Source organism: Protopterus annectens, chromosome 4.part1, assembly GCF_019279795.1.
Source record: "Protopterus annectens isolate FY-2018-M chromosome 4.part1, PAN1.0, whole genome shotgun sequence".
NCBI lineage: Eukaryota > Metazoa > Chordata > Ceratodontiformes > Protopteridae > Protopterus > Protopterus annectens.
Window position 1 is genome coordinate 450,440,004 of NC_056734.1, and position 24,000 is coordinate 450,464,003.

The following is a 24,000-nucleotide window of genomic DNA, read 5'->3' on the forward strand; positions in this document are numbered from 1 at the left end:
AGACAGAGGCATTCCCAGTATGCTCAGGCCTTGACAAACAGGCAATGCATAGCACAAACACTGACACTGTAGGGATCCCAGGGACTAGCACCTCTATCTAACTCACACACATAGTAAAATGGATGACACACACATCACGTTAACTGTAACTTACCATGTATAGTCAGTGTACTGTGTGCATCGAACATAGGCAGCTCTCAAGCACCGTCCTCACAACTGCTGCAGGCACAAGGTAAGTCAGTCTTCTTAACAATAAATGAATGGATTAGTATGTTTTGCTAGCATATCTATGGCAATGCATCACACAACTGACAGCTATGTGGGACACCAGGAAATGTCTGGCCAAAACTGACCTCCAGACACTATGCAGTAGTACCCAAGGTGGCAAATCCCACTGCAGTATATGTGTGGTACAGCTAACTGGGGGGGGGGGTCATAGATCACAGGCATGGATGTCAGTGTTGGGGTCCCATACCCACCCCTCACACCCACACTGCAAGTCAGATATAGAAAACCAGAGAGAAATGTCTGGTAAAGTCACACAAATGGTGGCAATGTTGACTTACAGACTGACACAGTGATAGCATAGGAGGACTAGCAGTTGCAGTAAAGGTATCATACCTCTCAACCTCTTAGAGCAAGAAATCTGGACAAAGCCATGAATGAAAGTGGGACAAAGGTCCAAAAATAGGGCCAATTTCTAAATGTTGGTCTTACAAACTTAGAAAGTTGATAGAATAACAGGTTTTGCATTAGCATATATTTTCTGAAGGGTATAAAGTCTGAAACTCAAATGCCTGCCATTATTTTTTAACTTCAGTCTTTAATGATTTACAACTAATTTGCCAGAAAAACAGTTTTATGAAAAGTAGACCCAAAATATGAGGCAAAAGTCTGGACATTCTGCGAAAATCTGTACAGTTGAGAGGTATGAAGGGTATGAAGGGTAAGACGTCTGAAACTCAAATGTATGCCATTACAATCTGACCTGTGCTCTTTACTGATATGCCTCTTGTCCCCAAGACAGGGCACAATAGTATGGTAAATGGAACCAAAATATAAAGCAAATATCAGCACAGTCTGTGCAAATGTGTACAGTTGACAGGTGTGCCCCCCATTTGCCCACAGAAATGCAGTAACATGTATGTTTGCAGGGAAATAGCAGCATAGAAAACATTGGAAGTGCTATACCAATACACATGAAAACATGTTGCCTGTCCACAATATGCAGCGGTCAATGAGCTATGTGTATGTTTGGTTAATACTGTCAGGATCTGACCAGCATGTTCTCCTGGCAGTTGTCTTGTGCCCTAGATACAGTGCTGTCTTTGACAGGGCCATGTGCAGATCACTGCAGTGCCAACTGTTATGCATATTAGTGACACCTACTGCTCTGCCACTGACAGACCTGGATGTCACAATGCTATGTGGAATATACTACATATATAATGGACATCTTGAAAGATGTGTTGCTGAGGTGCCAAGTCTTTTCTGATTATAAGTGCTTTTTGGTACTGTTGCCAATAATCCTTTTTTTATGTTTACTTTTCCATATAATCCCATGCCTGCACAGTAGAATGCACTCCATACCCACACGCATAAGTCCCAGCCTCTAACAGCAAGATGTCTGGACAAGGCAAGAAATAAAAGTGGAATAAAGGCACAATAGTCATGTGTTTTAAATATCACCCTTACATACTGAGAAAGTTGGTAGGGTGAGGGGTTTGCAGTAGCAGGAATTGTCTGAAGATTATGTAGTTTGAAACAGTAATGTCTGTCATTATTTTGTAACATCACTCTTCAATTATATGTAACTAACTTGCCATAAAAACACAAGAGTATGTAGACAGGATGAAACTTCTAGCCAAACACCTGGACAACCTGCCAAAAATGTACAGGTGAGAGGTATGTCCACACAAGGATATGACATCTCAGGTTAGTAAGATACCTTACAAGCAGGAGATCCCCAACCAGTATATCACCAGATTGCTGGACTGTCTACACAGTGCATCATCACTCAACTGGCTGTAGCCACACCTCACCGATAGCCTTGTTGGGCAAGAATGTACATACATGTCCTCATAATATTGGTCTATACATCATACAACTATTATTCTTCTGGTAAAGCACTGTGATGATCTGAGGATGTCTGGCACTAGATAATGACAGAATACATTGCAGTGTCAGACTACAGATATGTCAGAAAATGTCTGCTAAACAAATCCAGTACCCTGAGGAAAGTCTTATATACTCCTGAGAGGTATGGCTGTAGCACACAAAACCCTGGACTGGATCAAACCTAATTCTGGAGTGGAAACTGTAGAAGGTCATGCTGGGCATGCTTCTACACTTAAAGAATCACAGGACATGTTGCAACCCAAATTGGAATATATGACTGTATTGTGTATATATGTCTGTGCATACAGACAGCTATGTTCACCTTAACTGTCCCCATACACACACATCAGGCAGGATTACCCTCAGTTAGCTATAGATGGCCCATATGTGATATATCTGCATCTGTTACATGAGATACAAACACATATATATGGGCAACAGATAACATATGTCAAGCATACACACACATAGATGTGAGGAAGTGAGATACAGACAGTGAAAGAGAGAGGGACAAAGGGGGACACAGACTTATTGAGTCACACACATGGATACCCAGAATGGCATACAGTGATGTCCTGCTGTGGACAGTAGCATATCATTTGTAAACAGTTGCACTTGCCAGCATAAAACATGAGCCCCATTGTGTAATTGTACTGATGTTGGGTTTATAATATCATATCACCTACCTGTGTGTGTGTGTGTGTGTGTGTGTGTGTGTGTGTCCATAGGTCTAAGAATTAGGAGACTGTTCACACTCAGTACACTTCACATTGCCCTACTTCACAAGATCTGCTGCTGTCATTCACCTTAGAAGTTCCATTGGACACCTATCAACCCTGTAGCTCTGTAATGTGTGTGATAACTGTGTAAAACTATAGTACTAATAACTAGTTAGGCAGGGGTTCTAAACTCAATACTAGCAACTGTGTGTGGTTGTGTGTACGTGAGTGAGGGAGTGTGTGTTTGTTTGTTTGTTTGTTTGTAGGTGAAACAGTTTTAGGCCATTCCCACCTACAGCACTTTCCAGTGCTCCACTTTATCAGTCCTGCTGATGTCATTCCCCTTATCAGCACCTTTGTCCAATTGTCAGCCCAGTAAGCTCCATAATAACTGCATAACACTATAGTACAAATCACTAGATAGGCAGGAGTTCTAATCACAGATCTGGCAAATGTGTGGCTGGGTGTGTAAGTGTGTATGTTTGTAAGAAGAAATATTGTGTTAAGTTTCCCATCCAGTCCCCTACTTTATCAGTCCTGCTAATGCCATTCCCCTTATCAACACCTTTGGCCAGTTGTTAGCAAAGTAAGCTCTGTAGCACATGTGATAACTGTGTAACACTATAGCACAAGTCATTAGATAGGCAGGGGTTCTAATCAAAGATCCAACACATATGTGTGTGTGGATGTATAAGTGTGTGTGTATGTTTGGGAGAAGAAATATTTTCATAAGTTTCAAACCCAGTGGCCTACTCTATCTTTCCTGCTGATGTCATTCCTCTTATCAGCACTTTTGCCCAGCTGTCAGTCCAATAAGCTCTGTAGCAAGTGTGATAACTGGGTAACACTGTAATAAATCACTAGATAGACATGGGTTCTAATCTCAATACTGGCAAGTAAGTGTGTGTGTGTGTGTGTGTGTGTGTGTGTGTGTGTGTGTGTGTGTGTGTGTGTGTGTGTGTGTGTGTGTGTGTGTGTGTATGTATGCATGTGTGTGTGTGTGTGTGTGTGTGTGTGTGTGTGTGTGTGTGTGTGTGTGTGTAAAAATCATATCATGTGTGGGTTGTACAATTCTGAGTTGTCTGCCACCCTGTACACTTCCCACCACCCTACTTTACAAGGCCTGCTGATGTCATTCACCTTAGAAATACCTTGGGAAAAGATGATTTCATATAAGCTCTGTGGCAAATCTGATAACTGCTTAACACTATAGTAAAAATAACTAGATAGACAGGGGTTTTAATCTCAATACTGGCAACTGTGTGTGTGTGTGTGTGTGTGTGTGTGTGTGTGTGTGTGTGTGTGTGTGTGTGTGTGTGTGTGTGTGTGTGTGTGTGTGTGCTTGGGTTGAGAATCATATCCTGTGTGGGTAATACCATTTTCAGTTGTGAACCACCCTGTATACTTCCATCATTTCAGCTCTTTGGCTCATCTGATAACTCCGTAGCACTATAGTAGAAATAACTAGATAGATAGGGGTTCTAATCTCAATACTAGCAACTGTGTGTGTGTGTGTGTGTGTGTGTGTGTGTGTGTGTGTGTGTGTGTGTGTGTGTGTGTGTGTGTGTGTGTCTGTGTGTGTGTGAGAATCAAATCCTATGTGGGTTATACCATTTTGAGTTGTGTACCTCCGTGTACACTTCCCGTCACCTCCTTTACAAGGCCTGCTGATGTCATTCACTTTAGAAGTACCTTGGGACAAGGTGAATTCATATAAGCTTCATGGTGTGTCTGATAGCTGTGTAACACTGTAGTAGAAATAACAAGATAGGTAGGACTTCTAATCTCAATACTCTCTAGAGAGTGTGTGTGTGTGTGTGTGTGTGTGTGTGTGTGTGTGTGTGTGTGTGTGTGTGTGTGTGTGTGTGTGTGTGTCTGGGTGAGAATCATATCCTGTGTGAGTTTTACCATTTTGATGTGTGTACCATCCATGCCTGTATACCACTTCCCAATGGCATTACTTTATATGGCATGTTAATGGCATCTGCCTTACATGCAGCATATTAAACCACTGTACAGGCCATTCCAGTCATCTGTATAGATGTATACAGAATATCTGTATGTTTTCAGCCCATATGTGGTCTCTGTCCCATAACAATGGCCACGTATGTGATACTATTGCCAAATAGGTCACAGTAAGTACTGACACACATGCCAACATCAGATATCATACCTGACTGAAACATTATGCTGATACAACGTCTGTTACCCTATCACTTATCCAGGCTTGTAGGAGCAATTGATGATTTCATTTGCTATTTCTGGTAGATTATCTCACCATTGATGAAGGCATTCACAACATTATGTGTAGTAAGAGGTAGTGGGTTATGTCCCAAGCATATAATCTATGTGGGGTATGGTATGTGTACGGAGCACTATAGTACATTAAAGTGGATATGTAGGTTTACGAATCTGTCCATTGCCAACTGTGTTTGTGTTACTGTATGCACATCCCCCGTGTCAGTCTTTACTGTGTGTATGCTAAGGATATACCATTTTGACCATTTTGTCTCCGTGTTACACCCTGTGAACTCAGGAATACATACCACAATCCTGTCATACACAGTACCATGCATGCCCTCAACAACTGCATCAGGGTTGAGTGTATGGGAAAGAAATGGCAGGGGCAACAGGTGCTGACACATGAATCTGTTGTGGTCAGTCTAATGGCTAAGCTGGTGAGGGACCTACTGACAGTATTGTAATAACCTGTCCCATATATATGAGCCTGTGGTACTACACAACACTGAAGTGTCATGTCTGAAGGCTGCCTGTCTGTGACAAGGGGTATGTAGGCCAGGTCACACTGTCTGACAACAGTGTCCATCACACACTGTTGCATGTATGCACACCTGGTAAACGTACATATAAAGCTGTACCTTTGCTATGAAACAGCCAATGTATTTCCACTCTGCTAAACTACATGTTGGTAATGTCTGCAGGGCCACAGTCAGCAGAGACACACACACACCTGGAACACAAACAGAATACAGCATGTCAGACTACATTCAGTCAGTGTTACTAACAGCAGTAATGCATTATGGTTAATAAGGTACACACACCTTTATGTGTACCCATAACAACTGCAAGCAGACAGCACCTTAAACAGTATTACATAGCTACACTGTATTATATTCACCCTGTGCATCAGACCCATATAAGCCTGTCCCTGCATCAATGGTATGGATGACAGGGATGTGGTATAGGTATCATCATATGCACAGGGTGTGGTGTGGGTTTGCCAGAGGCCTAGGATGGACCATATGGTTGACATCCATGTGTGTGTGTGTTTGGAGGGTATCCTATAAATGGGCTGTGGAGAGGTGTTGTGTGTGTCTGGACGTGACCTGCCTGGGATACAGATGTGTGTGTGTGTGTGTGTGTGTGTGTGTGTGTGTATGCACACAGTCATGCCATGTGGCTGCCCTACACAAGAGTATGTTGGACAGCTGTGGACTGTACATGGCAGGGTGGCCAGTTCACTGTCTCTGGCCATAGACTTGTGAACAGGTCCTGCCAGGGGTCTCACTGGTACCACCAGCCCCAAGGCCAGATGCAGTACTGCTTCCTGATGGTGACTGCTGTCTGCTGGATCCATGTCCCTGATGGGACTGACCAGGACCACGTGCCCATGTTCTGCTCGGTTGTGATTTGGAAAGCAACCTTCCTTCATTAGTGCTGGTGTCACTGCCACTATTGGAGTGTGAAGGAGCACGGCCCCGTAGACTCTCAGCCGATGTTGGTGCTGACCTACATGCATGTGGCTGATGCCCATCTCCCACCACACACTCTAGCACAGACATGCCATGGTCGTGTATTGCCAAGGTATCACCCCACCATCTGTTCATGACCTCACTATTTTGCCTTGTGCCCTCAGCAAGGTCACTTATGTCGCCATGTAAATCAGGAAGAGTTGCATCCACCACCCTGAGTATTTGTCTGAGGTTGCATCACTACGTGCCTGTGCATTCATGACAGCCTGAAACATGCATCTGGTGACACCTGCTGTGGCAATTGTGACAGCAGCTTGACAAGCAGCAGTTCTCCTGCGAGCACCCCTGTCCATCTGCCTGTGTGGGATCTCGCCTGCACTCTGGCTATGGACAGTGTCTACACTCACATCTGCCATAGTCACCACACTAGCCTGTTCCATGTCACCACCTGCCAACTGTCCATCATCTGTGGCTGCTGGGTACGGGGCATGTGTGGGCATTGTGACTGTGTATGGGGGACAATGTGGATGACTGTGGGATGCCAACCGATGGCACAGATTCAGCCCCTGACACCACCACCTCTGCCTGAATATGTCCATCATCATTGCCAGAGTCTGCAGAGACACTGACATTATATACTGAGCAGGAGGGACCACGACCACCATGACCACCTGTGGGGGAAAGGCAACATATGTAAATTAATACCTGCACTATACCATTTGCTGCTACACACACACACACACACACACACACACACACACACACACACACACACACACACACACTCACACACATGCACACACGTGCACACACACATACGCACATGCACACACACATACAAGTGAGGTGGCAGACAGGCATTACACAGACCTTACAATAGCCAACTGGTGACATTCACAACACAGTCAGACCACTACATACACATCCTAGACAGGCCATCAACATCATGCAGTGCAGCCCTTTTTACTTCCTGTTACAACTTCTATACACCTCTGTGATATGTGAGTAGTGTTAGTAGGTGATGGACCTTCAAGTAGCACAGACTGCACCCATGTAGACTTAATTGCTGTTCACCTGTATAGCACAGTGGCAACTCCTACAGAATATACCTTTCTACTCTTCAGAGTGTTGCTGAATGTATACATGTGTGGCTCGTATTTCTGGTCTGTTCGTCAATAAATCCTTTATGTCTCTGACACATTACTGAGAAGATATGAAGACCGATGTCACTATTTAATGATATATTTTGAGTTCCACATTTCAAAACCTGCAGTACATGTATGTTACAACAGAACCAGTTACACTAACAACCTACCAAGCTTAAAGTGAATATTACAAGTGTAGACACTCCTGTTAACATGCTAGGTTTGTCTGATATATGAGACCACAGAAATCATGCAATAACATTTCCAACCTTTAATGTGATCTATAACCTGTGCAATCCAACTGAAGAACAAACACATTGGTTAGGGGTAACATGTAGAAGTTGAAATACATTCAATAGGCTGGCTACATGACTGTGCACACCCTTAAACTAATACTTTGCTAAACTACCTTTTGATTTCATAACAGCAGTCAGTCCTCTTGGGAAGGTGTGTATCAGCATGGCACATCTCAACTTAGCAATATGTATACACTCCCCCTTGCAGATGTCCTCCAACTCTGTCAGATTGCAAGGGCATCACTTCTGCACAGCACTTTTCAGGGAACCCCACAGATTCTCTATTGGATGTATGTGTGGACTGTGCATGGGCCATTCCAAAATGTTGATTTTCTTCTGGTGAAGACATTATTTTATGGATTTTGATGTATGGTATGGATCAGTGTTGTGTGGAAAGGTGTACATCCTGTCCATCCACAGCTTTCTAGCAGACACATGATGATTTTGTGCCAAAAGGGACTGGTATTTTTAACTGTTCCTAATCCCCTCCACCTTGGTGACAGGCCTACATTCAGCTTATGAACAGCAACCCCAAAGTAGGACGCTGCCATCACCATGCTTCACCATGGGGATGATGTTCTTTTGGTGATACACAGTGTTGTTCTTGTGCCAAACAAACTTTTTGGTATTGTGGCCAAAAAGTACAACCTTGGTCTCATTACACCATAACACATTTGTCCACATGTTATTGGGGGACCTGATGTATTTTTCCTGAGATATTTGCCAAATCTGGATGTTGTTCGGTGTGTGAGAGGGCTTTCATCTTCCAAACCTACCCCATAGGCCAGACATGTTGAGAATATGGGCAATTGTTGTCACATGTAGTACACAAGTGGTACTTGCCAGTGATTTCTGCAACTCCTGTAGTGTTCCTGTAGGTCACCTGGCAGCCTCCCTGACCAGTTTGGATCCTGTCTTTTCCACATATTTGGAGGGATGTCCAGTTCTTTGCAATGTCACTGTTGCCCCATATTTCCACCATCATTTGATGACTGTCTTCATTGTGTTCCATGGTATATGCACTGCTGCGGAAATGTGTGTGTACCCTTCCCTGGACTGATACCTTTCAGAAATGTGATCCCTTCGCTGCTTTGTAAGCTATATGCAAACTATGGCTGTTGCTGTAGCAGGCAATTGAGTAAACTTAGGATAATCCTGGTAGAACAGCTGACCGTTATTTGCTGTTAATCAAAGAGTCTCTGTAATTGATAGCAAGTGTGTACCCAAAAAGTCATAATGCTGTAATAATATCAAAAGCTGCTTCAACACAGTATTAGCTTCAGCCTCTGTACATGTATACATCTAGCTTCTTGTAAGTTTTTTTTTTTTTTGCATTAATTGTCCCCCTAACAGATGTGTTTGTTTTATAATTGAGTTCTACAGGTTATAGGTAACGTGACAGGCTGGAAGGGTTCGGAAATGTTTTATTGTGCTCTCATTTTTATATTTCACAAATACCCGGCATTCTAACAGGTGTGTGTACACCATTTATATGCACTGTATAGCACTATTTTATAAAATATGTCCCTAGTTTTGGGCCTTCGTCCCCGCATTTTATCAGTCTTTGTCCAGATTTCTTGCAATAATAAGTTGTGAGGTTTGCTGCAGATATGTGGCATCTCCTGCAAATAGGCCCCTGTGATGACCACTGTGATGTGATGCAGTTAACCCCACCACAAGTGAACATGCAGATATTGCAAAATGGCTGAGAGCAACAGTTGTGTGTATGATCACATGCATGACCTTAACATGCCTGGGGTACTGGTGAGCCACAACAGAAAAATCCCATACTCACTGGCTTCAGGCTGCTGTCTCACATGCAGACCAGTGGTATCTATGTAGTTGTGGGGGAGAAGTGTTGTCAGCAGACTCACATTTGGCATTGGTACAAGGTGAATGTTATGTGTCTGCATAGGTACAGTACAAGCTATGATAGTACACAATTTGCTGTCCCGCACTATAGATGTCCACTTGTGTGCATTACTAAACCCAATCCACAAATGCAGTTTGAACTGACATATGCATCTAGATACTCTATTGAAGACAGCATGACTGATTCATGAATAAGTTGATGTGCACTGTTGCCTTACTTGGATGCTCCTCGCCTGTTACCTGGGTACCTCTCACCTCCACAACTGGTGTTTCCTGTGTTGGGTGTTGTGTGGTGGCTGCCCCAAGGTTGGCAAGGAGCTCATCTGTTGCCATAAGTGAGGCCTGTGGGGCTGGACCCCCACCAGTAGCAATATGGTCCCTGGTCATGGCAGCAGTCCTTTGCCGAGCATGACATATCAGGTCAGTTGCCCAATGCTTGACCTGATCATATGTGCAGCCATGGTGGACGAAGGTGTTCACTCTGTGGACAAGGTCAACCCACATGTTAGTCCGCTCCCACAGATTTTGTCAGCTCCATCCGAACAGCACTGCATGGTGCTGTATTATTGCTTTCATAATATCTGCAGTCTCCTCTGCAGTGTAAGCCAGCTGACACTGCACGCCACCTGGAAGACACAAACAGGGAAACACATCACAGGCCCTCAGACATTTCCCAGAGTTATTTATAAAGCCAGCACATCAATATTGCCTATTATTAGCCACCACTTACAACCACATCATTACCCTTGTCATCTATCAGCACAGTATGAACCTGCATTGCACTCCTGGTCCTGATGTGTCATATTCCCCCAATGAGGGCCAGTACATTGCATAAACTACCATTCATCATTCACGTTTGTGTAGAGAAATGACAGTGGCCATCTTTCTTGCAGATGGGATCTCAATGATGCTCAGACTTTGCTTGCATACAGTGTGTAATGGAGCTGGAAGCATATGCCTGAGTTCATGTAGGATGCAGAAAGGAATGTTCTCAGGTCCCATGGAGACTTGCTTTTGTTGACTTTGATTAGGCAGTATGCACCTGCTCCCTGATGATGAAGGGAGGGGTGTGGGTGCTGTGCATATCCACCTATACTGTAGGTGAGCCAAGGGGGTGATGTTTGCCCTAAACCTGTCTGCAGCAGGTTGGCTATAGCTATGGTGTGTGTGTGTATATGGTGTGTTTGACCACCATTGCAGGGTGGGTTGGGTTGTCGTCTTTGAGATTGCAGACATATGTGAAGACAGCCTTGTGATTGCCCTTGGTGGATGTGTCCAATTTGTACTCATAGTTAGCCTTACAGAAATCCACCTGTGATCTTATATGCTCATTCAAACAAAAGTTGACTTGCCAAGTTGGTGCCTGCTCCTACTCTGACCTGTACAGCTGAAATAGCCAGCAATTATTTGGTTTGTGTACTGCTGCTGTACAGCAAAGGGGATTACTCCACATTGGTGGAGACATGTTTTACAGGTAAGTTATTGTTGAGTCCATATAGCTATGTTGGTGGTCATATGGCTGTTTGTAGTAGGCATGGCCACAAGGTCATAACACAGTTGGACACCTCTGAAATTTCAACCTGAAAATCATGCTTATTCTAGTACCCATGTCTGTGTCAGGGCAATGCAGCAACCAGCAGCTGTAAAAGTCTAACTCTGTTGGATGCACAGAAACTGAGATTACACATACGTACAACATGTACAGCTTATTTACCTGACATTTTGAATCCCATGTCTGTTGTTATGAGGCAGCCAGGTACAACGACTCATGCATCGATGTTCACAGTTAATACCTGATATAGATTTCTGTTCTATAACAGTATGGCACACTGTATTTACACCCTTGCTGCTCAGTCATTCCTGTCAACCTGTTAGAGCAAGACATCTGGAGGATGCCACACATATATGGGGGGTGATGAGTCAAAATTAGTGACACTTTCTTAATATTGCTGTAACACACAAGTCATTTGATAGCACAGTAGCCTTTGCATTCACAGACATACCCTGGAGGATGTCCGACAATCATATGGCAGGAAGAGTGGAGAAAGGCTAGGAGTATGTTAATGAGGGTAGGAACTTTTATTGTTGGCAGCATGACTGGTATGGGGACAAAGCTAGCTGATATGAAGTACAGAAGGAAGGTTGATATATTGTGTGTGCAAGAGACAAGATGGAAGGGTCATAAGGCTAGGTGTATTGGAGTCAGGTCCAAATAGTTTTATCATGGTGTGGATGGGAGGAGAAATGGTGTAGGGGCTATCCTGAAGGAACAGTATGGCAAGGGTGTTTTTGAAGGTGAAAAGAGTGTCATATAGAGTGATGTTAATGAAGCCGGAAATTGATGGAGTAATGATGACTCTTGTTAGTGCATATGCTCCGCTAGTTGCATGTGTGATGGATGAGACAGAAAAATCTTGGAGTGAGTTGGATGAAGTGGTGATGAATGTATCAACGGTGAGAGAGTGATGATTAGAGCAAATTTCAATGGGCATGTTGGTAAAGGGAACAGGGAGGATGCAGAAGTGATGGGTAGGTATGGTGTTAAGCAAATTAATGCAGAAGGTGAGATGGTGGTGGGTTGAGTTTGCAAAAAGGATGGACATGGCTGTGGTGGATACATATTTTAACAAGACAGAGAAGCATAGGGTGACATATAAGAGTGGAGGAAGATGCACACAGGCAGATTATCTCCTATGCAGTAGGGCCTCTTTGAAGGAGATTGGAGACTGTAAATTGGTGACAGGGGAAAGAGTAATTAGGCAGTATGGAATGCTGGTCTGTGGGATGACATTGGTGATCAAGAAGAAGAGGAGAAGGAGTGTGAAGGCAGTACCCAGGATCATATGGTGGAAACTGAAAAAGGGTGATTGTGAGGTTGAGTTCAGGGAAGAGTTAAGACAGGCAGTGGTTAGCAGTGAAGAGTTACTGAATATCTGGGTAACTACTGCACAGTTAGTAAGGGAGATGACTAGAAAGGTACTTGGTGTGACATCTGGACAGAGGAATGAGAACAAGGAGACCTGGTGGTAGAATGAGGAAGCACAGGGGAGTATACAGAGAAAGAGATTGGCAAAGAAGTGGGATTGTCAGAGAGATTAAGAAAGTAGACAGGAGTATAAGGAGATGAGGTGCATAGCAAAGAGAGAGGTGGCAAAGGCTAAGGATGAGGCGTATGAAGGGTTGTATAAAAGGTTGGATACTAAGGATGGTGAATAGGACCTGTACTGATTGGCTAGACAGAGGGACCAAACTAAGAAGGATGTGCCACAGAAAAGGGTGATAAAGGATAATGAGGGAAATGTACTCACAAGTGTGGAGAGTGTGTTGAGCAAATGGAAAGAGTACTTTGAGGGGCTGTTGAATGAAGAGAATGAGATAGAGAAGGTTGGATGATGTGGATATTCTGAATCAGGAAGTGCAATGGATTAGCAAGGAGGAAGCAAAGATAGCTATGAAGAGGATTAAGAATGGAAAGGCTGTTGGTCCAGATGACATACCTTTGGAAGCATGGAGGTGTTTAGGAGAAATGGCAAAGGTCTTTTAACCAGATTGTTTAATGTAATCTTGGAAAGTGAAATGATGTGTGAGGAGTGGAGAAAAAGTGTTTGGGTACCGATTATCAGAATAAGTGTGATGTGCGAAGTTCTAGTAACTACAGAGGGATAAGATTGATCAGTCACAGCATGACATTATGGGAAAGAGTAGTGGAAGCAATGTTAAGAAGGGAGGTGAGGATTAGTGATCAGCATTATGGCTTCATGCCAGGAAACAGCAGTCCAGATGCGATGTTTACTCTGAGAGTATTGATGGAAAATTACGGAGAAGGTCAGAAGGAATTGTGTTGTGCCTTTGTGGACTTAGAGAAAGCATGTGACATGGTGCTTAGAGAGGAGTTGTGTTATTGTATGAAGAAGTCAGGAGTGGAGGAGGAATCTGTAAGAGTGCTACAGGATATGTACAAGGGTAGTGTGACAACGGTGAGTTCTGTGATGGGAGTGATAGGTGCATTTATGGTGGAAATGGGATTGCATCATGGTTCAGCTCTGAGCCCTTTCTTATTTGCAGTGTTGATGGACAGGTTGACAAACAAGATCAGATAAGAGTCCCCGTTGACTGTGCTGTTTGCAGATGACATTGTGATCTGTAGTGAGAGTAGGGAACAGGTTGAGGAAACCTTGGAAAGGTGGAGATATGCTCTAGAGTGGGGAGAAATGATGGTCAGCAGGACTAAGACAGAATATATGTGTGAATGGGAGGGAGGCTAGAGGAATGTTGAGGATATAGGGAGTAGAGTTTGCAAAGGTGGATGAGTTTAAATACTTGGGATCAGCAGTTCAGAGTAATGACAAGTGTGGGGAAGAGGTGAATAAGAGAGTACAGGCAGGAGTGATTTGTGACAGACAAGTACCATTAAGAGTGAGAGGGAAGGTCTTCAAGACAGTAGTGAGATCAGCTATGTTATATGGGTTGGAGACAGTAGCACTGACAAAAAGGCAGGAGTCAGAGCTGGACATGACTGAATTAAAGATGTTAAGATTTGCACTGGATATGACAAGGGTGGGTGGAATTAGGGATATGTAATTTAGAGTGTCTGCCCAGGTTGGATAGTTTGGAGACAAAGCCAGCATGTAGTGGGATTGTGTTGGTTTAGACATGTGCTGAGGATGGATGCTGAGTATACTGGGAAAAGGATGGTAAGGATGAAGCTGCCAGGTAAGAGGAAAAGAGGAAGGCCTAAGATAAGGTGTATGGATGTGGTGATAAAGGACATGCAGGTGGTTGGTGTGACAGAGCAAGATCCAGAGAACAGTAGGAAATAGAGACAGATGATCCACTGTGAAGACCCCTAACGGGAACAGCCAAAGGAAAGGGAAGGAGATGTTGTAATGTCAGTCTTCACAGGTTGCCAATGATTTGCCAGACATAGCATGACTCTCTGAGTAAATGACTACAAATATGAGGCACACATATGGTCAGTGTGCATAATACTGGACAGTTGAATGGTATGAGCTCAGTATATGACATGCAGTTCAACACACACATCTGCAACAGTATTTCACTATGCAAATACCCTGTATAGGTCTCTCACATTTCTGAGACAAACAGGTATATCAAAGTTGTATTCACAATTACCATGGATATCTATGACATTCTAGTAGCTGGCCTAGCAGTGTCACAGTCAGTATTGTTCAACACACACACTCCAGTAGTAGTCATATGTGAGCCATTCTTTCCTGGTGTGACTCAGGGGCCTGAACTATGATCTATGTCACTGCAGACAGACCCATGTGCTATGGCCATAGGTTCTGATCAGTAATATATCAGTACAGCAAGTTGTTGAGACATATTTGTTGAACTTCCTATTTCCCATTATTACATGCCACCTACTGCATCCCATTACATGCTTACTTGTTTGACATACCTTCTTTTTACAAGTATGGTTGGTTTTATTCCAATATGTGTAGCTTGTTTTTTGTGTGTGTGTGTGTGTGTGTGTGTGTGTGTGTGTGTGTGTGTGTGTGTGTGTGTTTCTGTCTCTCTGTCTCTCTCTGTCTCTCTCCCAGATGTAGGGTATACATCTACTTTGCATAGGCAGCATCTTGCCTTTTATAGGTAAAGCTCATGAGTAGCTGATGGCCTGTGCACCAATTGGTGTCCCCTACTTGCTAATTGCATGAAGAACAGCTGTGGTGTTATTCCTATAGCCAATGGCATGGAAACACACTCCTATAATTGAGTACATCATGTGGGCGTTGTCCCTTTTCCTTGCCTGTGAGGAGAACTTCATGGAGGTGTGTGAACAACAGCATCACAGAGGGTAGTTGGAAATAGCTCTTACAATGAAAACTGTGGAGACAGCCCAACAAACTGGGGGAGAATGCTCCAGAAAAAAGGGCATAATAGGATTGTGTGGACATGGCTTTTCTGAGTGATTTTAAGTCTGACAGTGTTATGTGGTTAACATAACTCTCAACTGTTGGGCTATCTGTAGAATGGTCAAATTTTGGACTCTCATGTTTGATGTATTCCTCAGACTTTTTTTGTCTTTGTAAAATCATTAGCATACTATGGGATTATAGTCAGGAAATGGTATCATCCAGTTGTGTTTCTAACTTTATATCCCTCAGAAAAGACATGTGACAACAAACCCTGTTACACCAGCAACTGTTTCAGTTTATAACAGCAATATTTCACATATGCCCCTGTTTTGGGGCCTCTGTCCCCCAAGTATGTCAGGCTTTGTCCAGATGTCATGCAGTAAGAGGGTGCTAGGAAGGATATATCATGCCTTCATTCCTGATACCATCCCAGTGATGTATCAGACTGCCAGACATGTTATGTGTAAGAGGCCTTATATATGAGGACAAAGCCTGGATATTCTGTGGGACTCTGAACAGTTGAGAGGCCTGTGTATGTATGGTGATTGTTGACAGGCTGTCAGAATTGTGAAGCAGTGTAGTGTGTCAATGTTATTTGACATGTGTTATGGTTCCTTTTCTATCTGCCTGTGCATGCTGCTCCAGTTTCTGGTGGTCTATCTGCTGTATATGTTTGTAGGGCCAGACAGACACATATCCCATACCACAGTCAGGCATCATACTACACTGTGAATTGGGCCCATATAAGTTGGGGTAGTGTGTGAGTGGCAAACATGTTGAGATGTTTTTGTTCACACCGTCCTTATACTGTACTGTTTATTTGGCTTACCGATATGTCACTGTGACTGTGGTTGGATTGGTTGCAGGTATGCACTTTCACACTGGAGTCTGTTTTTCAGTGGTGTTAAATCCTTGTAGTGTCTGATATATTTGCAAATACATGTGTAATTCACCATAGAAGATTTGGGTTAGTGTTGTATCAGTTTCACTGTAGTTTTGATGGTGCTTGGTAACATGCTTAGGAAGTGAGTGTAGTTTCCCTAATGTGATGTCATGTCCAGATATTTGTAGGATGTACTGTTGCCTGGACCACATAAATGTTGTGTATTTCTGACACATCAGTGGGATGATGTGAAGATTTCAGTCACTAACTAGTGAGAAGTAATTGAGTGTTGGACTTGTGCTATTTCAGTCAATGTATGTTAGGACAGACAGGATAGGGTTACTGCAGCAACTGTGTTAGCTTATCAACTCCAGTATTTCAGATATGTTCCTATTTTCATAGCTTTCTACCCCCACTTTGTCAGGCTTGGTCCAGATCCATTGCACTAAGGGGTTCTGAGCCTATGTCTTGACTGGCCGGATTGTTGCAGAATGTCCAGGTTTATTCCTCATTTTTCCAGTCTGTTCCACAGATTCATTATTTTTATTTCCCTGGTAAATCACTGTGATGATCAGAGGATTTCTGACAGTAAATAATGACATATATTTCAGTTTCAGAACTCACATCCTTCAGAAGATGTATGCTGAAACAAACCCTGTCACTCTGGCAACGTTCTACATTTATAATAGCAATATTTAAAATATGTCCCTAGTTTTGGCCCATTGTCCCCCCATTTGGACAGCCTTTGGCCAGATTTCTTGCACTAAGAGGTTGAGAGGTATGGTTTTGAGGTATGACTCCACTACATGTTATGAGCATATATATATATATATATATATATATATATATATATATATATATATATATATATATATATTTAGATAGATAGATAGTTAGATATATCTATCTATATACATATATATATATATATAAAATTATGTGTGTGTGTGTGTGTGTGTACATGTATATATATATATATATATATATATATATATATATATATATATACATATATATATATATATATATATATATATATATATATATATATATATATGTATATATCATCATCAGCCCCATTTTTCTGATTTTTCTACATATGGTCGGGGTATTGTGTTAACTGTCACCAACTCACTCTATTCAGTGCCACATGCCTGACTGTCACATATCTTCTTTCACACAACCCATCCACCTCTTTGCTGGACATCCTTGCTTCCTCTTACCTTACTCCTGTCTGTCCCAAATCTTCTTCACCAGATTGTCTTCTGCTTTTCTGCACATGTGCTCAAACCACCATAATCTGTTCTCTTTGATCTTTCCTGTAATTGGAGTTACTTTGGCTTCTGCTCTTATGTCATTTCTTCATCTGTCCCACAGTGTGCATCTTGCCACCTTTCTCAGGCACTTCATTTCCATCAACTCTAGTTTCTTCAACTGTTCTGCCTTTACTGCCTGGATGTCTGTACCATACAGTAGTACTGGTCGCACCTTACTTTTCAGCTTCTTTGGCATTTTTCTGTCATAGACTACACCTGATACTCTATGCCAGTTGGCTGCAGCCCCTCTGATTCTAGCTTTGACTTCTTCATTCAGAATACTCTTCTCCTCAACTACTCCTCCCAGATACTTGAAGCTGTTTACCTGTCCCACTAGTTTCTCATCTATCTCTATTCTCAGCGTCTTCTCATTTCCCCAGTTTGCTGCCATTACCACCATCTTATCTGTGCTTAGTTTCATTTCATGTGTCTTCAGATTTGCATTCCAGTCTCCTATCATTTGCTTAAGTTCTAGCTTAGAGTCTGCCTGTACTGCCACGATATCTGCATACAGCAAATTTGTTGATCTGTCACCTCCAGCCTGTTTGCTAATGTAGTCCATCACCAGTAAGAACAGTAGTGGGCTCAGAGCTGAACCTTGATGTACACTCGCTCCCACTGGGAACCCCTCTGTGAGGCAAAACATTGTTCGTACTTGAGTCATTGGGTCCTTGTACATAGCCTGCACTAATTCTACCACTGTTTCTGGGACTTCAAACCACCGCAGTACTGCCAGATCAGCTTTCTTAGAACCTTGTCATATACTTTGTCCAAGTCTAGGAATGATCATTTGGACTCTCTCCTCATATCTAGCTTCGTCTCAAGTATCTGTCTCAGTGCAAACACCAGGTCAATTGAGTACTTTTAGCTTGGTCTGTCTTTTCTGTTTGCCAAGTTTTCCTGCACTTCTCCTTTCTTTTGATAACTTCCTAGACTTCTACATTCCACTTCCAGCTTTCCTTATGTATCTTATTTCCATACCTGGCTTGGTAGCATAGCTGTTTTATGGAATACATTCATTTGAGTGTCCACACTAACCTCGAAAGGGTGTAACGCTGAATCAGAATGTCAAATTTCAAAGTGGCGAATGGTCAGAATGTCATAAAAAATGTGACATTTCCGACCACTCTACCACCTAAACAAGCGCTACCATGGGTCAAAGGGGGGGGCTATTGTGCATTTCGCACATATTGCATTCGGAAACATGAGAATTTGCTGCACTGCTTTCGGTCATTTCCTGGTCAGCCATCCACTGGCCAACCAAATGAAATTATATCCTGTTTATAGTCCTCACAGTTGCTATTATGAGATGTTGCCATTCTTCTTTAACTCCACATATTTCCTCATCTTCCTGAGGTACCTGAGCACTGAGTATTTCCTTGAACTTTTATACTTTCACTGCATTTACCTTCCAGGTCTTCATCCTGGTCTCTGTTGATGTTAAAACATGATCACTGCTTGCAGCTGATTGTGGCCACAGTGGTTTATGCAGTGGGTTGACTACTTTTGATTCTACCCCAACGTCCTTTCCTTACTAGGAAGATTTGCATGTTGACCAGTCTTGTATATGATCTTATGAACCATATGTTTGCCACTCTCAAGCCATTCATCAGTCAGAGTGGCTTCTCCTCCTTTATTCCCACTGTCCTCCCCACCACCACCAGCACGTGAATCCAGGTAGTCTTTATATCCTATTTTGCCTGTCCCATTATGAATATTGAGGTTCTCTTTTATGAATACTTACTCATATTGTCTTCTTTATCTACTAGGTCCAGCAACTGCTGCCTGAATGCACTCTTTCACTCACCATCACAACTCTCCTGTTGGGCATTGGCTGAGATTTATGAACACTTCTGTGTGTAATTTCATATAAGATTCACAAAAAGTCATCATAAAGGAACCGTTTTAGTTTTTAAATGTCTGAAAGAGACCCCTGGACAGCATTATCACTTCATTTCATTAAAAAGGAGTCACTGAAAATGTATACATATAATTTTGATATTATGAGACCGTGAAATACAGCAGTGAGGATGAAATTTCATTTTTGGATGAAGGGTATTGCAATACAGGATGAAATGCATAATGAATGTCATCAATTTATTAAGATGGCAATGAAAATAAAGTGCAGGGGCAGCTGTTCATTCTTTGAAAAGGAAAAAGATTATTTATTTTATTTTTATTTATCCTTTCTTGATTAGGTTAAACCCAGTATGCTAGTTGCATCTTTTCAGGAGAGACTCAAGGTGGTATTTCTACTATTAGAGGAAATTTGCCTAGGACATCAGGGAAGTTTTCCTACGCATTACAACACTCATAGTGCGGGGGGCTGATGAGAGTAAGCGTCCATTCCTAGTGCAGTTGCAACTGAGAGAACAGCACACAAACATGTCATCTAAGTGAAACAGAGTAGAGGCAAATGTTGACTGCATGGAGATGTTAGTTGACAGAGGAGGAGGAGAAGGTTGTGCATGAAAAAGGAGAAGTAGATTGTGCAGAAGATATAGAAGATTTATTCCAATGGGAGCTGTTTGAAGAAACAAAAGAAGAAGTATGGGATGAGGAGTTATAATTACAACCTATCAGTTGGGAGGGTTGTGGGATGATGTATTGAAAGAATTAATAGAACAAAGGCAGTGACAGGGAACAGATATTGTGGGATAAAATGATGGAGGAAATACATCAGGAAAAAGGACACAAAATAAAGAAAATATATTTTACAGAGGTGGTCAGAGAAAAAATGAAGTTAGAAGGGAGAGGAAGAAGAAGAAAGAAGAGGAAAGAAAAAAGTATGTGACAAGAATTCAAAGTAAGTAAAAATCCAAAATGGACAGGTTTGAAATATGGAACGAGATAAAAATATAAACAATTAAAAAAAAAAATGCTTTTTATTGAGTCACTCTAAAAAGTAAAAAATAAGAAAGAATAGTGAAAGCTTTGCGAAAGAAGCACAGACAAGCTGATTTTAGAAAAGCATTCGAGGTTGGTTCTGCTTATTGTGATAATGAGGTACCAGAAGAAGTTGCAGGTATCAGCAAAAACAACCTCAAATGCTTTTCTGAAATCAACTTGTCTGTGTTTCTTTGACAAAGTTTTCACTCTTCTTCCTTATTTTTTTACTTTTTAGAGTGACTTAATAAGAAGCATTCTTTTTTAAAAAAATCTTTGTTTAATATTTTTGTAGCACACTTTTAAGTCTTTAAGTTAAATATTGCCTCTAGTGTGTAGGAAGATGCAAGAGTGTGTATATGTGTGTGTGTGTGTGTAGGAAATCATGTAGGTTTTCGTTTAAGGCCACGCATCGTACATTGCATCTGACTTTGTCCCTCTGTGGTCCTGTTGTGTCTCTTGGACTCAGTGTGTCTGTACATATATATATATATATATATATATATATATATATATATATATATATATATATATATACACACACACACACACACACATATATATATATATATATATATATATATATATATATATATATATATATGGTCTATATTAGATAAACAAAACTTTATCTTACCGAACGCTGACATTATCGAAAATCCCAGAAGTCGAAACTGCAATTGTGGGAGGCGGTGCCCTCCACACCCTCCACTAAATATATATTCCAACTATGAGATTGCACTACAGTGAGGAAAGGGCAAATATTCCCATCTTCACTGTACTGCGATTTCACAGTTCTGGTTTCGGGTTCTGGGATTTTCGCTCATGTTAGCGTTCAGTAAGATAAACTTTCGTTTATCTAATATAGACCCTATATATACATATATATATATATATATATATATATATATATATATATATATATACGTGTGTGTGTGTGTGTGTGTGTGTGTGGGTGTGTGTGTGCACATCTGTATGTGTGTGTGCGTGTGTGCATGTGTGTGTGTGTGTGTGTGTGTGTGTGTGTGTGTGTGTGTGTGTGTGTGTGTGTGTGTGTGTGTGTGTGTGTGTGTGTGTGTGTGTGTGTGTGTGTGTGTGTGTGTGTGTGTGTGTGTGTGTGTGTGTGTGTGTGTGTGTGTGTGTGTGTGTGTGTGTGTGTGTGTGTGTGTGTGTGTGTGTGTGTGTGTGTGTGTGTGTGTGTGTGTGTATGAAATGATTTAGGTCTAGGTTTTCATTTAAAGCCACTTATAGTACTGTTTATCCTGCTCTGTTCCTCTGTAGTCCTGTCATGTCTTTGTTGGTGTGTCCCTCTCCGACGAGCAGGTTAGGATTTTTATTGTCTTGTTTCATTGTGTTTTTGGCATAACCCCAAAAGAAAATGAAGAAAGACATGTGAAACTCATCTGAAATTTGAAGTGTTATTAGGTCTCTTCTCTGTGTTGTATTTACTTTTGTAAACTATTCTCATATCTATCTGTGTTTGTAATTTTCCTCTTTGTTATATACATTTGTTCAAATTCCATACTCTCAGCTCATGTAAAGCACACTGTACCCCTATGCTGTTCTGGGGTCTATATTATAATGTCAAAACATTGTAATATCGAGCACCAAATGAGTGATACATATTCATCAAAACACATTTAAGCGATTCAATGAATACTTTACAGGGCAAAGGTGTAGTTGGCCAACTACACAGTGTTGCCCTTTTCTCCACTGTAGTGCAATCTTGGACTTGGTATATTTAGTTAGGGGGTGTGAGAAGCAGAGCCCCCCATGTTAGGGGGTGTGGTTGGTGAAGCCTCCCACATAGTTATGTTTGTAAGTGTGTGTGTGTGTGTGTGTGTGTGTGTGTGTGTGTGTGTGTGTGTGTGTGTGTGTGTGTGTGTGTGTGTGTGTGTGTAAATAACATGACTGTTTACATTTGGGCACCGGGTTTGCACGGCATGCCTTGGGGTTTAAAAGGTGAAGAAATGGGAAGGGAAACAAGGAAAAAAAAAGAAATAGCAGAATTAAAGCAATCAAGAACAAATTACATAGCTAGCAGGTGGAATGCTTCATAGTCAGCCAATCATACATACAGCATCTGCAGCACAACAGTATAAACTATAGAAACACCTTACTGTCTGTTTTTTCCCACAAATTCTACACCATTGGTGTACACATGTGGGGGAATTTTAATTGGGAAAATGTTAGGGGCTGCCATTGCTTTGATCCATCAGTATGTGGTAGAGGCTGAGGGTGGAGAGGAGGATAATGCTGACAACCACCACAGACTGAGGAGGAAGAGAAGGGTGTTCAGACCCAGGTAACTTACCATGGGCTATATGATCTGGAGATAGTAGAATGCTACAGGGTGGACAAAGACATACTTCAACAAATCACCAAGCTGTGCCGGCCTCAACTCAGACCTAGAACCAACAAAGGGGAGCCCATCCCAGTGGATACAAAACTATGTGTAGCCTTAAGAATTCTAGCTACAGGTACTTTCCAAAGACCTACTGGGGACATCATGGGGGTCTCACAGGCATCTGCATCCAGAGGACACCACCAGTTCCTGGATGCCAAGCTACCATATGCCGGTGAGCACATTTACTTCCCCAAAACCCAAGAAGAGAGGACCAGTAATATGCGTCTCTTCCACCGTGTAGCAGAATACCCAGAGGTACTGGGTGTGATAAACTGCATGCACATCCACATCAAAGGACCACCCAGTGAACAGGGTAGGGTCTACATAAACCACAAGGGAGTCCCCTCCATCAACTGCCAGGTCATGTGCAATGCTCAGGGCATTATCATGAATGTGTCTGCTGGCAGCTCTTTAAGCTATCACGACTCCCACATCTGGCATTCATCACAGCTGCACCAGGCATTTGCCAGTGGGTGCATCCCATATGGCCATCTGCTGGGGGATGCTGGCTATGCACTGGAGCCATGGATAATGACACCCATCAGAAATGCACACACAGCCACACAAGAACGCCATAATGAGGCACACACACACACACACACACACACACACACACACACACACACACACACACACACACACACACACACACACACAAACCAGGATCTTAATAGAGCATGTGTTTGGGATGCTCAAGTCACAGTTCCACTGCCATGACATATCTGCTGGATCCTTCAAGTACTCCACAGCCACATCTGCACATATG